This window comes from Patagioenas fasciata, chromosome 2 (genome assembly GCF_037038585.1).
Source record: "Patagioenas fasciata isolate bPatFas1 chromosome 2, bPatFas1.hap1, whole genome shotgun sequence".
NCBI classification, from domain to species: Eukaryota; Metazoa; Chordata; class Aves; order Columbiformes; family Columbidae; genus Patagioenas; species Patagioenas fasciata.
In genome coordinates this window covers 169,859,931-169,871,975 of record NC_092521.1, presented here as the reverse complement: position 1 = coordinate 169,871,975, position 12,045 = coordinate 169,859,931, and the positions used below count along the sequence as shown (strand labels likewise).

The window sequence follows — 12,045 nt, the reverse complement described above, 5'->3', positions numbered from 1 at the left end:
AAATTAAAGGGGGAAAGCTTTATTTTTACAATGGTAAATACAGTCTAAATCGTAATTTGGGAAACAGATAAAGGGGTGTAGCAAATGAGGCACAGACGATCCTGTTTTATCTCAGAAGGCTTTGGCGTATTTACAGCTTTAGGCACAGCGTGTCCAATCCCGTATAAAATGCACTGTCCATACCAATTCAGCCTGTCCCCCGATATAAGGACATTAGGATGCCACCCTGCATTCACCAAGGGACAATCCTGATCTAATGTTCTCTGTGTATTGTACACCAATATCTGTTCGTCAACAAACCTTTTACTGGTTTCAATTTCTTTCTCTGATTATCCTTTTTCAAATACAATGCGTATGTAACATTTTGTACTGTGTAATATGCATTATATAATAGACAATATATGATTTAAAACATATCTCATTATATATTACATGTAGTGCATTACTATACTACACATCTCGGGTATACCCACCCAGACCTGTGCAGCATATTAATATTATTTACAGTGGCCACCATTAATTACAATATTCCCTGGTTGCTGTTCCCCAGGGAGTCAAACGATCCTTTTCCAATGTCACAAAACACAGCCCGGGGGGGATTTCTTCCGAATCGCTCCTGTCCATTGTCCACTACCTATTTCACAATCACAATAACAGACAATTGGTGAACCATAAGTACTGGACTACAAAATCACCCAAGACACAAGTAACAACAACAACAAATCACTAAAGACACAAACAATCATACAATTGCTAAGGCACAAACAGCAAAATCACTAAAGGTACCTTTACCAAATTACCATTCCCTCGTTTTTCTCTTTTATTTATTGTTTTCTCATTTTCCTCTTTAGTTTTTTATTTCTTTTTAATTTACCCAATTTACCAAAACGCGCAGACCCAACGCGCTGGTGTCGCCCACGTCTCGCGCAGGCAGCCTGCAAACAAACCAGACTATGAAAGTGCCTTATCTCATTGATGGGGTTTTACCCACGTCCCGAGCTGGCCCGAGGATCCGTGATCCCTTCCGGGAATTCCCCGGTGCCGGCACAAGGTCCCAGAGATCCTGGGGTCCACGGGAGGTCAGGCAGATTATCCCATCCTCGTCGCCAGAAAACGATACCGAAAAGTCGGCAAACAGACTCTCTAACACTGTTTTGAAAGTGTTAAAAAGCAGGCACTTTTATTACGGTGCGCTGGGCACTCGGGGGATCGCTCCTCTAATCCAGCGTGCGTTCCGCTTTCCTCTGGTTTTACATATCCTGGAACTCCTGAAACAGCAAAACACGCCAACCACTGTTTACAGACGTCCCGTGCTCTTTCACCAGTGCGTGCAGCCGCAACGAGAAATCTGGAATGAGCGTCTACAGAAACACATACGTATTTACCCAATTCAGAACAACGCGTTACATCAGCTGGCCGTACTTGTCAGTAATCCCTCCTGGATTAACACCCTCTTTGGATGGCACGGGTGCCGACTGTTGGCAATCAGGGCAGGACATAAGAACGCTCCTGGCCTGATCCGTTGTAATTTGAAATTGTCGTTTTAACGACTTTGCATTCTGGTGAAAGAGTTTATGTGATAATTTAGCTTGCTCCAAGGCTTTAGGCACAGTAAGCGGCACAGCTCGTGCATCGGCCCTCCTATTGCCTTCCGCAAGAGGTCCTGGAAGGGCAGTGCGAGAGCGGATGTGCGCTGCATAAAAACCATGACGTCTATGATTTATTAGGAACCATAGCATTCTCAATTCAGCCATCAAAAGAGGATCATCCTCTTCCTTAAGAAAAGAAGCTTCCAGGCGGATAAGTATGCCAGCTGCACAATATGAGTCAGTTACAACATTCAAAGGCTCATTACAGAACACTCAAAAGCGATCCTAACAGCTGTCAGCTCAAGAACTTGTTTGACCCCTGGTCTCCTTTTTCTACTTTGTGTTTGCAACACTGGGTATCTGAGTTTAGCCATGTAATTACAACTTTACGTGAGCAACCAGAGGCATCGGTAAATTCAGTCTTGTCGTTGCTGACAGCAGCACTTGCCATACAACGGTAAATTACCAATTTCAGCCCACAGTTTATGTTGAGGGTAATAAACTGATATGTTCCCTGCGTATGTTGCCAATGCAATCTGGAAATTCACATCTTCAGTTAATTACCATTGTAACTTCACCTTTGTTGTAGGAACAAATACACCTTCAGGTCTATCCAATACATAGCATATAAACATTCCCTGCCTTTAATTATTGGTTTTGAATATATTTCTTTTATTATCCAAACTGTTTCCATTAGCGCGTGAGCTAGAAAAACCCATACTGCCCCAATCATCTTTCTCCTTCCTTGAGCTCTCCTGACCTGTGGTTCCACCACCCGTGTCTTCTTTCTGGGTCCCTCTTGACTCACAGGTGCGCTCCAACCCTCCTTCTCGATCACTCTTCTTCACAGGTTCGCCTCCTTCCTTTTCCTTTGCACGCTGCTCCACCTGAAGAGAAACACACAGAGGACTGAGCTACACCAGCCCAAGGGCACTACAGTCAGACGGGGGCTGACACCTCCCCACACCCCACAGCGAGCCCACCTTGCCTTGGCCCCGGTCCCTCGCACAGGCCTTAGAGATATCATAGCTCAGTAGAAATCCCCACGGTCCTCGCCTGCTGTTTGGTGCTTGCGGAGGGTCACACTCCCTGTGCCCCAGGGCACTGGCCCTACACGGCCAAGCTCGGCAGCGGGACTGTCTGGAGCTGCCGCTGGCTGGTTCTCCAGCTTTAGGGTCACCCGCAGAAGCCCGCTCTCCTCAGCTCTGCACACCCATCCAGTTGCGCCGCCCAGGCAAAGTCAGCTTCACCCTCTGCTCTACACCTCACCTGCAAACAACCAACTCTTCAACTGACAACTGTCCAAAACCCACCGACAAACTCTCCACACCTCAGCCTTTCGTTTGCAACTGCTGCCTCTAGTGCATCTCACAGACAAGCCTTCAAAATCCCCTCATCCTGCAATAACACTCCAGCACTGATCACCTGTGGGAACAACTACCACAATACCATGCAAACACCAACCAGTTCTGGCACGGAAATATCACTTTCTCCTCAAGATTCCACCCTACGCCAACTGCTGACAAACACGCTGTCCTCACCAAAGCCAAACGCTGCAACAACCAGCGACAACTCAAATTTGCGTGGGCGGTGCAAAATTGCAGGGGTGAGCTAACGCAGAGCTGGGCTTGAAAGCTGCAGAGTGTGCACCCCGTGGTATAACGTGGCGAGCTACTGCCATTCTGCCTTCTCCCTGGGAGAAGCGCGTGAGCAGAGGCTGCTTCAAGGCACGATGGGAACGGTTTGGTTCTCCGGGTCTCTCAGGGCGAGAGCGATAAATGTGATCTGTGTCGTGGCGCAGGAACTTCCCGTACACTTGCTCCTCCATTCGGTCTCGGGTGCTGCAAGAGAGGGAGCGAGAGATTCAGGGCAAGATTGACAACCTCGGCGTCCCCGTCCCAGCCACGGGTCACCCAAACCTGCAGACATCCCGGGAGGCCCCCTAAGATTTACACTCCCCTATGCCCCACCCTTGAAGCCTGGACATCGCCAGAACCATAGAGCAAGTATTTCTTGAGGAGGCACCCAAAGGGTCCGTGTTCTCTTTCAGGCAGATGCTAGCGCAAGATTGCAAATCATCTCACAGCTACCAGGAAGGTAAAAAATAACGTCTTGAAATGGGAAAGGAACAGGTATTGTTTCTCTTCATCACCTCCCTCATTGCCACGTTATCAAGGTCTCCCGCAATGTTCCACAGGAAACTTGAAGCTTGGAATTCCCGGTCTTCTGAACCTGGGCAAGAAAGGAAGAAAAGCATGAGACTGATCATAAAGAGGGTGGCTGCTCGTAACACGGAAAGAGCAGTAACAAGGTAAAAAGATATCACTTTTCCTTAGAGAGCTCTCAAAGCTGCCCGTTAAGGACAAGAAAAACAAACTTGTGACGGACCATTACTTAAAATCCAAGGCCCAGGAAGCGATCTAATGTACATTGAAACGCGGGCCACGAGACAGTGGAAGTGCCACGAGCTGAGACTGAAGGGACAGAGGATGAATTTCCAAAGAAGTTTAGGTTTCGATGTCAAAACGGAAAATTCTACGTCATTAAAATATAATGCAAAAGTCAGTGTAAAATCAAGTAAGGCAACGACTCCAAATGAACTCCCAGGCGCTTCAGTCACTCAGGAGATCAAAAATGCGGATCATTTCTCACCTGCCCACCTCCCAAACCCCAGCCTATGTCCCCTGCTTCCAGCTTACCTGAGCCCAGATTAAAGGAGGATTTCAGAGGCCATGCCAAGTTCTGCTGCTCCTCGCTCGGGTTGCCAGTCTTCCTCCTCGCTCTGGAATTGCAGGTCAACCGCCTTCCTGTTCTTCTTTGATTGACGCTGAGCTGCCGCGTTACCCGCTGCCGTCTGAGCGGATCTCGGGGAGCCTCTGGAACCGCCAGAGCGCTCCCCCCACCAACATTCTCTTGCCTTGTTTTCGGGGTTCCTCTTCACCAGCTGAGGCGCCCTCCCACCCCCCGCCGCCCTCTTACCTTTTTCTAGAGGTCTCTTGAGCCACCAGCAAGCTCCCCCGCACCTTCCCTCAGCGATCTTGGCCCGCCAGAGGCCTGCCCCTCGTCAGCCTCCTCCCCTTTTCCTGGGTGCTGCTTGAACCACTGGTGGGCTCCCCTCCACCATCCTCTCGTCCTTTGTAGGGGAGTCTCGTGACTCACCAGAGCGCTCTCCGCCGTTGCCTTGCTGGGGTTATTGACACCGCTTGACTTGCCAGAGCGCTCCCCCTCGCAGTTCTCTTGTTGGATTTCTTGGGACCTTTTGAACCATTGGAACAACGGGAATGCTCCCCCCCACTGTGACCTTGCCTTTCTTCAGTGCGATCTTGACGTGCTGGAGCACTTCCCCGCGCCGTCCTCTTGCCTTTTACTGGGGAGTCTCTTGAATATCCACAGCACTCCCCCCTGCCATCCTTTACCAGATTTTTTGACACTTCTTGACATCTCGGAGTGCTCTCACTCACCCTTGTCTTGCCTATTTTCAGGGCGCTCCTGTCCCGCTGGATGCTCCTCCCTGCTGTCCTATTGCCAGATTGAGAATTCTTGACCTGTCCCAGCGCTACCCCACCATCCTTCTGCCTTCTACCTGGGAAGTCACTTGAAGAACTGGAGCACTCCCCCTGCTGTCCTCTTGCCTTTCTTCACTGAGATTTTGGCCTGCCAGAGCACTGCTCCCTGTTGTCCTCTTACTGGATTTCTTGGGACCTCTTGACCCACTGGGTCTCTCCTCCTGCTGTCCTTTTGCCTTTCTTTAGTACAATCTCAGCCTGCTGGAGCGCTCCCCCTCGCCGTCCTCCTGCTGGATTTCTTGGAACCTCTTGACCCCTTAGGGCGTTCCCCCTGCCACCCTCTTGTGGTTTTTTGGGGGAGTCTTGTGATCAACCAGGCCGTTTCCCCCCACCATCCTCTTCCCCTTTTCCTGGGTGCTTCTTGATCCACCAGAGTGCTCTCAAAGCTGCCTGTTACCATCCTCTAACCATTCTCTTGCCTTTTTTGGTGGAGTCTTGTGACTCACCGGAGCGTTCTCCACCATTGTCTTGCTGGATTTGTTGACATCGCTTGTCCTGCCAGAGCGCTCCCCCTCACAGTTCTCTTCCTGGATATCTTGGGACATTTTGAACCACTGGGGGGCTCCCACCCGCCATCCTCTTACCGCATTTATTGAGACGTCCTGATCTGCCAGAGCGTTCCCCCTCGCCGTCCTTTTGCTGGATTTCTTGGGATGCCTTAAACAACTGTGGGGCTCCCACCCACCATCCTCTAACCGCATTTATCGAGATTTCCTGATCTGCTGGAGCGCTCCCCCTTGCCGTCCTCTTGCTGGATTTCTTGGGATCTCTTGGACCACTGGGGGGCTCCCACCCGCCATCCTCTTACCGCATTTATTGAGACTTCCTGATCTGCTGGATTGCTCTCCCCCTGGCCTTCCTCTTGCACTTTTTTGGGGGAGTCTTCTTCACACATCCGAGCGCTCTCCCTCACCCTTGTCTTGCCTCTAGTCAGGGCGCTCTTCTCCCGCTGGAACGCTCCTCCCCGCCATCCTATTGCCAGACTGAGAATTCTTGACCTGCCGCAGTCCTGCCCCGCCATGCTCCTGCCTTCTGCCTGGGAAGTCACTTGAAGAACTGGAGCGCTCTCCCCCGCTGTCCTCTTGCCTTTCCTCAGTGGGATTTTGGCCTGCTAAAGAGCTCCTCCCTGTCGTCCTCTTGCTGGATTTCTTGGGACTTCTTGACCCATTAGGGCGTTCCCCCTCTTGTGGTTTTTGGGGGAGTCTTGTGACCAACCAGGCCGTTTCCCCCCACCATCCTCTTCCCCTTTTCCTGGGTGCTTCTTGATCCACCAGAGTGCTCCCCTGCACCATTCTTTTGCCTTTTTTGGGAGAGTCTTGTGACTCGCCGGAGAGTTCTCCACCATTGTCTTGCTGGATTTCTTGACATCGCTTGACCTGCCGGAGCGCTCCCCCTCGCAGTTCTCTTGCTGGATTTCTTGGGACGTCTTAAACAACTGAGGGGCTCACACCCACCCTCCTCTAACTGCATTTATCGAGATTTCCTGATCTGCCGGAGCGCTCGCCCCTGCTGTCCTCTTGCTGGGTTTCTTGGGACCTCTTGACCCACACGAGCTCTCCTCCCCACCGTCTTCTTGCCGGACTTATCGAGACTTCTTGACCCGCCAGAGTGTTCCCCCTCATCATCCTCCTGCCTTTTTCTGGGGATTCTCTTCAACAACTGAAGAGCTCCCCCGCACTGTCCTCTTCCCTTTTTTCTGGGTGATTCGTGAATCACCGGTGAGCTTCTCCTTACCACCCTCTTGGGCTTTTTTCAGAGCAACCTTGACCCATCAGAGCACCCCCTCACCGTCCTCTTGCCAGATGTACCGAGGGTTCTTCATCTCCCACAGCGCTCCCCCACGCCGTCCTCTTGCTGGATTTCCTGGAACCTTGTGAACCACTGGGGGGTTCCCACCCACCATCCTTTTACCGCATTTATTGAGACGTCCTGATCTGCCAGAGCGCTCCCCCTCGCCGTCCTCTTGCTGGATTTCTTGGGATCTCTTGGACCACTGCGGGGGCTCCCACCCGCCATCCTCTTACCGCATTTATCGAGACTTCCTGATCTGCTGGAGCGCTCCCCCTCGCCGTCCTCTTGCTGGATTTCTTGGGTCCTCTTGACCCATTAGGGCGTTCCCCCTGCCACCCTCTTGTGTTTTCTGGGGGAGTCTTGTGACCAACCGGAGTGCTCCCCCCCACCATCTTCTTCCCCTTTTCCTGGGTGCTTCTTGATCCACCAGAGTGCTCCCCTGCACCATTCTCTTGCCTTTTTTTGGGGGAATCTTGTGACTCACCGGAGCGTTTTCCACCATTGTCTTGCTGGATTTCTTGACACCGCTTGACCTGTTGGAGCGCTCCCCCTCACAGTTCTCTTGCTGGATATCTTGGGACCTCTTGAACCACTGGGGAGCTCCCACCTGCCACCTTCTTACCGCATTTATTGAGACTTCCTGATCTGCTGGATTGCTCTCCCCACCGGCCTTCCTCTTGCACTTTTTGGGGGAGTCTTCTTGACACGTCCGAGTGCTCTCCCTCACCCTTGTCTTGCCTCTAGTCAGGGCGCTCTTCTCCCGCTGGAACGCTCCTCCCCGCCATCCTATTGCCAGACTGAGAATTCTTGACCTGCCGCAGTCCTGCCCCGCCATGCTCCTGCCTTCTGCCTGGGAAGTCACTTGAAGAACTGGAGCGCTCTCCCCCGCTGTCCTCTTGCCTTTCCTCAGTGGGATTTTGGCCTGCTAAAGAGCTCCTCCCTGTCGTCCTCTTGCTGGATTTCTCGGTACCTCTTGACCCACTGGGTCTCTCCTCCTGCCGTCCTTTTGCCTTTCCTTAGTACATTCTTGGTCTGCTGGAGTGCTCCCCCCCACCATCCTCTTGCTGGATTTCTCGGGACCCCTTGTCCCATACAGGACATTCCCCCCCACCACCATCCTGTTGTGTTTTTTAGGAGAGTCTTGTGATCGACCAGAGCGCTCCCCCATTGACATCCTCTTCCCCTTTTTCTGGGTGACTTTTGAACCACTGGTGAACTCTCCCCCATCATCCTCTTGCCACATATATTGAGACTTGTTGATCCGCCAGAGCGCTTCCCCCACTGTCCTCTTGCCAGATTTACTGATACCTCTTGTCCTGTCAGAGCGCTCCCTCTCGCAGTCCTCTTTGTTCAGTTTGTAGGGTGGAGGGGGGATCTCTGATTACAGAAAGGTCCCTTTGTTCTAGGAGACATTCCCTTGCTCCATGCTTCAGGTTGCCCATCTTCCCTCTCATTTTCAATATGCACGTCCATCACCTTCCTCCTCTTCTTTCTTGATCCCTCGACTCCCGGATGAACTCAAATCCTCTTTCTTGATCACTCTTTCTCGTAAGTTCACAACCTTACTTTCCTTTCTTGCTTTCGCCTTTGTGAGCTGCTCCACCCAAACCGAAATGCCCTGAAGACAGAAATACACCCACCCCAAGCCCGTACAGTCACATAGGGGGTGAGTCCGGTCGCTGACGCATCCCCACATCCCACAGCAAGCCCACCTTGCCTTGGCCCCGGCCCCCCGCACAGGCCTTCCCACCAACCCAGCCCCTCCGTAGCAGCACAGTTTCCCAGCATGCACCCCACAAAGACTTTCTTTGCCAGTCACCCCTGGCACTTACAGCAACACACCACACCAGCATCAAGAGCCCTGGGAGTGGAGAGCTGGCCAGGCCCTCACCCCGGCAGGATCCTCTTCCCCCTCCTTTAGCTGATGGCAGACAGACAAGACACCTCCCAAGAGGTGTCCAGCCCTCTCTCTCAATCACTCATGAGTACAAAAGCCCAGCCTCTACTCACCCACCCCGCCTCCCAAAACCCCACCAGCAGCCCCTGGTCCCAGCTGAACAGCAGCCAGTGCTGAAGATCTGGCTCGTGTTGTCGGACACAACCTTCCCATGGATGTCTGGGCCCCTGAGCAGTTTCCAGGGGTGGGAGGGCGCAGTCCTGATTACAGGGAGGTCCCTGTCCCAAGGGGGACATTTTCTTCCTCCTCACTCCTGACTCGCAGCTCCATCACCTTCCTCCTCTTCTTTCTTGATCCCTCCTGACTCGCAGGTCTACCACCGTCATCTTCTTTCTTGATCCCCGTTGACTTGCAGATGCACTCCAATCCTCTTTCTTGATCGCTCTTCCTCGTAGGTTCACCACCTTCCTCTTCTTTCTTGCTTTCGCCTTTGCGAGCTGCTCCACCCGAACAGAGATGCACAGAAAACAAAAATATACCCACCCCAGGCCCGTACAGTCACACGAGGGGGCGAGTCCGGTCGCTGACGCATCCCCACACCCCACCACAAGGCCACCTTGCCTTGGCCCCGGCCCCCCGCACAGGCCTTCCCACCAACCCAGCCCCTCCGTAGCAGCACAGTTTCCCAGCATGCACCCCACAAAGACTTTCTTTGCCAGTCACCCCTGGCACTTACAGCAACATACCACACCAGCATCAAGAGCTCTGGGAGTGGAGAGCTGGCCAGGCCCTCACCCCGGCAGGATCCTCTTCCCCCTCCTTTACCTGCTGGCAGACAGACACCTCCCAAGGGATGACCACCCTGCTCCCTTAACTGTTCCCAAGTCCAAGAGCCCAGCCCCTGCTCACCACCCCCACCTCCCAAAACACAGCCAACAGCCCCTGCTCCCATTTTACCACTTTACCCCCGAGCACGGTTTCTAGGGGTGGGAGGGGGACGCACTAATCACAGATCGTTCCCTGTGCTTAAGGATACATTCTCCTTCTCGCTGGCTCAGGCTGCCCATCTTCCTCCTCACTCTTGACTCGTAGCTCCATCACCTTTCTCCTCTCTTGTCCCCTCCTGACTCACAGGTCCACCACTGTCATCTTCTTTCTTGACTCTGCTTGACTCACAGGTGCGCTCCAATCCTCTTTCGTGATCGCTCTTCTGTGTCAGTACACGGAAGACCGGGCACATGAGAAACTGCAAGAGTCAACAGCATGAGAACAAGCATTAGTGGAAAAATACAAGAACAAAGGACTGTATGCTATGTGATACATCAAGGACAGAGGAGTTGATACAGGATTGATGCATCAAGGACAGAGGGACAGCTTGTGATAGACAAAAAAGGTGTTTATGGCAGTGACTTTGGTGGGAACACAAAACACATCACTTATGTAATGACTAACTTAGCTAATCAACAAATGCTTGAGCAAGTATCATAGCGAGTATAAACACAAGCCTGAATTTGTAATAAACATCTCTCATTGCACCTTAAAAGAGAGTCCGTACCGCATTCGCTACAAATGGCGCCCTGGAACAGGGACTTTCAGCGTGCCTGTAAAGGCAGCAGCCGCTCTGGTAGCGAAGCCCAATCGAACCAGGAAACAGGACCGGGAACCAGGACAGTGCGCGCCCACCACCAACGAAAGGTGAGCGATTGGGAACCATGGGAGGGAAGTTATCCCTTAAGCAAAGACAAACCCTGGATGTCCTTCAACATGCGCTACAAACGCAAAATCAGGATGTATCAGGGGTCTGATTGGTGAGTTTATTAGAATGGATTGCTAATCATGTGCTAGACTTTCCTACAACTGGTACATTTCAGTTGGAGACATGGCACAAAGATGAATGAGAATTACATGAACAGGTAACGACTGGAGATAAAGTTGCTTGCAAATATTCATCTACTTGGGGAAAAATTATGACTACTAAGATACAGGATACAGGACTGATACATCAGGGACAGAGGGACAGCTTACTATAGAAAAAAATGCGTATATGGCAGTTACATCGCTCATGTAATGTCTAACTTAGCTAAAGAGCAAATGCTTGAGCAAGCATCATAGCGAGTATAAATGCAAACCTGAGTTTGTAATAAATGTCTCTCATGGCACCTTACCGTGAGTCCACGCCAGATTCGCTACACTCTTCCTCATAGGTTCACCACCTTCCTCTCCTTCCTTGCTTTTCCTTTGCACGCTGCTCCACCTGAAGAGAAACACACAGAGGACTGAGCTACACCAGCCCAAGGGCACTACAATCAGACAGGGGCTGAGTCCGGGGGCTGACACCTCCCCACACCCCACAACGAGCCCACCTTGCCTTGGCCCCGGCCCCTCGCACATGCCTTAGAGATATCATAGCTCAGTACAAATCCCCACAGTCCTCACCTGCTGTTTGGTGCTTGCGGAGGGTCACACTCCCTGTGCCCCAGGGCACTGGCCCTACACGGCCAAGCTCAGCAGCGGGACTGTCTGGAGCTGCCGCTGGCTGGTTCTCCAGCTTTAGGGTCACCCGCAGAAGCCCGCTCTCCTCAGCTCTGCACACCCATCCAGTTGCGCCGCCCAGGCAAAGTCAGCTTCACCCTCTGCTCTACACCTCACCTGCAAACAACCAACTCTTCAACTGACAACTGTCCAAAACCCACCGACAAACTCTCCACACCTCAGCCTTTCGTTTGCAACTGCTGCCTCTAGTGCATCTCACAGACAAGCCTTCAAAATCCCCTCATCCTGCAATAACACTCCAGCACTGATCACCTGTGGGAACAACTACCACAATACCATGCAAACACCAACCAGTTCTGGCACGGAAATGTCACTTTCTCCTCAAGATTCCGCCCTACACCAACTGCTGACAAACACACGCTGTCCTCACCAAAGCCAAACGCTGCAACAACCAGCGACAACTCAAATTTGCGTGGGCGGTGCAAAATTGCAGGGGTGAGCTAACGCAGAGCTGGGCTTGAAAGCTGCAGAGTGTACACCCTGTTGTTTAACGTGGCGAGTCACTCCCATTCTGCCTTCTCCCTGGGAGAAGCGCATGAGCAGAGGTTGCTTCAAGGCACGATGAGAACGGTTCGGTTCTCCGGGTCTCGGAGGGCGAGAGTAATAAATGTGGTCTGTGTCGTGGCGCAGGAACTTCCCATCCACTTGC

The 12,045-nt window shown here is 52.1% G+C and overlaps 1 long non-coding RNA gene across 2 annotated transcripts; it reads right to left on the bottom strand.

Annotated features, from left to right (window-relative positions):
• Positions 1–3: 3 nt before the first annotated feature.
• Positions 4–12,045, bottom strand: LOC136098401 (uncharacterized). 2 transcript variants are annotated; one of them, XR_010650935.2, is made up of 6 exons: positions 11,280–12,045; positions 11,009–11,097; positions 4,289–10,089; positions 3,742–3,821; positions 2,350–3,430; positions 4–1,268 (listed from the first exon to the last, which is right to left on the bottom strand). It is a non-coding gene; the product is annotated as an uncharacterized lncRNA (long non-coding RNA). The 2 variants fall into 2 exon arrangements; XR_011737834.1 differs by having other exon boundaries at positions 4–3,430.